The 5643-nt window shown below is 38.7% G+C and overlaps 1 long non-coding RNA gene across 1 annotated transcript; it reads right to left on the reverse strand.

The window, feature by feature from the left end:
• Nucleotides 1-339: 339 nt before the first annotated feature.
• LOC112548941 lies at nucleotides 340-3958 on the reverse strand. Its single transcript, XR_003092420.1, has 3 exons — nucleotides 3304-3958; nucleotides 2642-2784; nucleotides 340-1431 (listed from the first exon to the last, which is right to left on the reverse strand). It is a non-coding gene; the product is annotated as an uncharacterized LOC112548941 (long non-coding RNA).
• Between the last annotated feature and the right edge of the window lie 1685 nt (nucleotides 3959-5643).

A 5643-nucleotide genomic window follows, 5' to 3' on the forward strand; every position in this document is an offset into this window, starting at 1 on the left:
AAAAGAAACAAGAGAGGTGAAGGGAATAAAAAGAAAGACTAAGGAGTAACAGGAAATGTTTGATCAGAGAAGGACACCACTGAGGAATAAAAGGCAGTAGAAGTTTGGTAATGGTGAAAAGAAGCAGGCTGCTGGAAAGAGCTGGAAGGATGGGTAGAGAGGTGGAAGGCCGAGATGAGGGCATAATCATGGCTTCCTGACCCCAACACAAATGAGAGAGAAGTGGAAATCACCACAGCCAGTAGAGTGATAGAGGAAAATCAGAGGTAGTTTGGGAATGTGAAATAGTGTCTTGAGTACACAATGCTCAGGTCACATGCAAGAAGGTCACAAACTGTACAAGTTAACAAAATATGCCTGTTGCACTGCTGATCTTCCTGCAGACAAAGAGCTAAAATAAATATTACAACAAAGCACTTTTTATTAAGATCACAATAGTTACATGGCCTAGCACCGCACTGATCCTACACTTCAGACACTACCTTTAACAGTAACATCGAAGGAGGAGGACAAAACACATAGATTGTTACTTTTGGAGCTTCTTTGTGATGAATAAATACAATCTGCAAAGTTGACTTATTTGAGTTTTATGTTTTCTGCTTGCTTTTCACCTCATGAACAGCATCAAGCCATATCTTCCTTGGGTTTTCTGGGGGCCTGCGTGAGATGGAGAGAGTTGTAGTAGGAACTTTCTATATCCTTAAATTAAGGGGAGAGAAGGGGAAACACTGCTGAATATTTAACAGAGAGGTCTTTTCCCCCCAGCTGTTTGTTCAGGTGTTGGAGTCAAGTAAGTAACAACAAAAGAATGCAAACTCCTCAGCTCACATACAGGAGTGTTACTCTTGAAATTAATAGAGCTAACTGACTTGTGTCAGCTGAGGATCTAGCCCAGAGAAATCTCTTCCCCCTTTGAGTTGCTCAAACTATACTTGTGATGTTACCATCTCACTAGATCTGCAATCATCCGTAGAATCTGCTAGAATGAAGGAGAGGGCACCTGGAACCTGATTCTCTGCTGTAAAACAGAAGCACAGAAAAACCAACTAGCCTCTTTAAGCCTTCTGTAGAGGTTGACCCTCTTAGATGATCTTGAAGAGGACAATACAACAACCTCCTCTCGACACTTCTCCTCCAGAGTATTCATTCTTATGCCCAAAAGGCCTCTAACAGAGATTCTCTTTCTTTTCCTGTTTGTTTTTCTGTCTGCAGGTCCAAACACTTATGAAGATGCGGCAGCATATATCCAAGCACAATTTGAAAGCAAAAACCGCTCCCCCAACAAGGAGATCTACTGTCATATGACTTGCGCGACAGACACGAACAACATCCAGGTGGTATTCGACGCTGTCACTGACATCATTATTGCCAACAATCTCCGAGGCTGCGGCTTGTACTGATACCTTCTCACCCTGTATAGCAAAGCAACTTCTTTGGTAATGATCACAGTGTGAGGGGGAAAAAAGCAAAACAAAACAAAAACCGAATCAAGTGAGAAAAAAAACATAATAATAATAATGCAAGTTGGTATATAAAAAGGCATAATGAAAACATATATATATATATATATACATATATATATAAAAAAAATCCACAACAACCTTTTTAGTTTGTCTCAAAGAGCTGTGAGCAGAACTGATTTCTCTGACAGATCTCAGCCCTTCCTAGCAAAGCTGCTAGTAATAGAAATCAAATCAATTCAATCAGCCAAGAAAACCAATGCTGTCATTTTCTAAATGGTCTACCCTCATATTCAGCCTAATATAGACCATGGATTTTAAAAGAATCTCTTTCTTAAAACAAATAGTGGTGATGTTATTTTTTTTAACTCTCCTTTGTGTGTTGGGGTTGTGGGAAGGAAAAATTTTCTTTCTTTCCTTCTTTCTTTCTCTCTCTCTTCTCTTTCTTTTTTGTATATGTTTTGGGGGTGTTTTTTGGGGTAGGGTTTTTTTGGGTACTACCATAGGAAACTGTAGGTCATCTGGTGCCACCATGAGTACAGGGTTCAGTGGGGTGAGCTATCAGTACCTCAGTTCTGTTCAGTTCTTGTGGGTTTAAAAGGCAAACAAACAAAAACAACAATGTAAAAATAAAATTAAAAAAAAAGACAACAAGAAAAACAATAAACAAGTAAGCCACAATATTTTAGGACTTTTTTTAACAAGACGGAGCAGGAAAGCACCCTTATGTAAAAGCTTTTCACTTGTGGAATGTAACTTTGTCCCGAGTTAAAGCACAGGATGGAGAGCTTCAGGCTTTTTTACCAGCGTGGAGTCTGTGAGAAAGAGGAGGGCCCCTAGTAGCTCATGCACACACACATGCATGCACATGCACACGCGCACACACATGCACACGCACACACAAGATGGGGGGTGGGAAATGTATTTGCCAGTCCAATTTCAGTGCCAACCTCACTATTAGGGCTTTGGGCAGGGGAGGGGAGTTACAAACATTTTTTTAAACAAAGTCAATCACATTGACCATTTTGATGCTGTTTTACTCAGTAGTGAGGAACACCCCTATTATTTATTTGATTTTTTTTTAAAGCATTCAAGCCTGGGCTCCCTTCTCTCTCTCTCTCTCTCTCTCTCTCTCTCTCTCCAGACCACTTCACGGACTCTCCTGTTGACGTTCTCCTTACCGGTAGCATGACCTTTTGGCCTTTGTATAAGACACAGCCTTCCTTATTGAGTCGATGTATAATGTTCTGAACATGGAATGGTGGCTGTGTGTTTCTGTAGAATGCTGTAGATCTGGTTTTAGCTGAGTCTTTACATTTAGAAGCTAAATGATTAAAAAAAGAAGAAAAACATTTAAAAAAAAACCTTTTTTTTCCATGTGCTTTGTAGCTAAAAAAGAGGGAAAAATTCTTCCTTTCCCATTCTCCCTTCCCCCATTTCTTTTTAAAAACAGATTTTTTGCAACGGTTCTAGGAAGCATTCTCTTCTCAATTCCTCATTTTAATGGGGATCAATTTACATTTGTTTTCATTTAAGTTCCTTTTCAATTGATATTTGTGCCCTGCCTTTAAAAACTAAAAAATAAAGGTTTTTATTAGCCTGGAGTAATAAGACCATGCTGTAGTACCATGACAGTGGGTCAGGTATCTAGAAGGGGCTGTCTTTCTGCTTTTGTTTTTCCTAGTTTAATTACAACTCTTTGCTCTGAATTGTCTCTCTCATTCTCCAGGTTTGTATTGAAAAAAGCACAGCTGTCACTGGCCAGTCAATAGTGGCCAAATTATCTAGAGATTTCCCCCCTTTCAACTTTTTTTTTCTCTGAAGAATACTGTGTATTACATACCATATAGGCTTCCTCTTCTTTATTTATTTTGGGGGTTGATTTGTGGGCTTTGGGGAGGATAGTTTTGTTTGGGGTATTTTTTGTTTTGTTTTTTTTAATTTTTAACTCTTTCCAGTGAATGCTTTTTGTGCTGCTTTTTCCCTCCTCCGATCCTTCCTTTTAGTGAATGTTTTTTCTCTCTCATGTGGGGATGTTTGTGCTGCAAAAATAATTTAAAAAACAACAAAAAAAAAAAAACCAAAAAAGAAAGAAAGAAAATGATTTAAAAAATTTTAAAAAACACACACAAAAACCACAAAAACTATAAAAAAACATAATCGAATGTAGTGTTTACATTGAAGCCACAGATTTCATGACCAATCCTTCATCATTTCTACTTTGATTAGTAATCAGATGTCTTCACAGTTTCACTTTTAAGAGTTACCTTTGCTGAAGAAAACCAGTCACACCTGTTTAAAATAAAATGAATAAATAAAGAGGAAACTAAAAAAAATATATATATATAAAGCGCCAGGTCTTTCTAAGCCTTTCTATTACCAATCAGTGAGGTTTCTGTGATATATTAGACACTGCCAATCTCTTTCTCTGACTAATGGAAAATTCATGTGTAGCTCAATAAAGAGAATGTTTGTCTGTACTCCTGGTCTCTCACCTTCTGGTTTTCAGACTACACTTATTTTTGAACTGTTCTTCCTTAAATAAGGAGAAAGCATACAAAGTGTTGCACCTGTTGGGTTTTTTGCCAAAATATAGCAAAGTACATTTAATTCCAGGTTTCTGGAAAAGTTCAACTCCTATTTCAGCACCACAGCAAGTGGCCAAATTTTCGGTATTCAGTATATTTATTGAATGTTTCCTGGATGCTAAGTGCTTTTGGACTTTAATTGTGGATGCCAAACAGTTAAAAATCTAACCTCTATATTTTGGGAGATTGGGAATAGGGGGGCTTTTTTTTCAAGTAAATAATTTCTAGTGTAGGATCCCATTTGGCAGATTTTCACATATAGACACACCACTGTACCAGCACAGGGTACCACTGACTTCCATGTGGTTCTATACTGGCATGGAACCGTTCCTACATGCACAACCTGCAGGATTAATGCTCATATCAGAAGTGACTGGATGTTGTCATCCCCTGATGGCTGCTGGTGATCTATGCAACATGAATTTGGTGGTTTCCATCAAATGGATGTATCACATGAAATGCCACCCGCAGTAAGGGCCATGTTGTTGACATTCTTAAATAGAGACTCCAAGGATAGACTGCCCAATGGAATCTGAGCTGCTTTCTGGCCCTCCAGTGCAGGTTTCAGACATAGGTGCAGGAAAATGGAGGGAAGAAGCTTCTGCTGTCAGTGCTTTTGCTGCACTGGTGTGGTGGATAAAGAAAGAGCATCAGCTTTGAAGTCTGTCACTTGAGAGCTTTTCTGCACCACTGAATGTGATTAAAATACTTAAATTGCCAGTAAAATGGGAAAAGAATACCTACAGCTTCTTTCTGGAGTGTTCTGGAATGCAAGAATGAAAAAGTTCCTATGGAAGATAGGTATGAACTAGCACTATTTAATGGAAACAGCTACTGAAAGATCAGAAAAATAATTACAGAATCAGGACTCTTCCAGGAAACCGGCTGCAGGTGAGAAGGCCACAATCCACAAAACACATTCCCAGCTGTTTAAGTATCTGGAAAGTACTCACCTGCTTAGATACATGGTTATGTGTTTGCAGGACCAAGCCTAAATATCTAATCCCACTGAATCCTATGTTCCTACTGTAGATTTCCACTAACAGTGGTCTTCACAGCCAACCATAATGCGGATATTCATCTATTAGGGCCTGCATTACGACTCCCAGTTTACTTCACATAGCATGAACTACCAAACAGCCATCACAGGGCTTACTATGGTGTCCAGCTTGGAAAATATTGAAACTGGTGATAGAAAGGTACAAAGTCAAAAAGTGAGCTAGTTTCAGTCCATTCAGCTATCTACCTGCACGCACATCAAATAAGATGTAAAACCTATATTTCTCCCTAGCCCACTGGAACCATGTCATGTTCTGAAGCTCCCTCTTGCCATAATTAATACCTCAAACTGCATCAAAGTCAGAAAAGAGAGTCCTGAGATGTTTATTAGCCCCACCTCCCTCTTCAAAGGAAATAAAAGTCCAAACTACATATGTGGTTGTAATGTGCAAAATGCAGTTGATTCAGCAGAAGAATAGCTAAAAGACATAAAATATTTAGGACAAGAAATACTGGGGGGAAATATCCACTATAAAACAGAAATGAAAACTGCAATAACAAAGATGTTCCTATATTTAACTTTCAGTGGCACAGAC

This window comes from Alligator sinensis, unplaced genomic scaffold, assembly GCF_000455745.1.
Source record: "Alligator sinensis unplaced genomic scaffold, ASM45574v1 scaffold2302_1, whole genome shotgun sequence".
NCBI classification, from domain to species: Eukaryota; Metazoa; Chordata; order Crocodylia; family Alligatoridae; genus Alligator; species Alligator sinensis.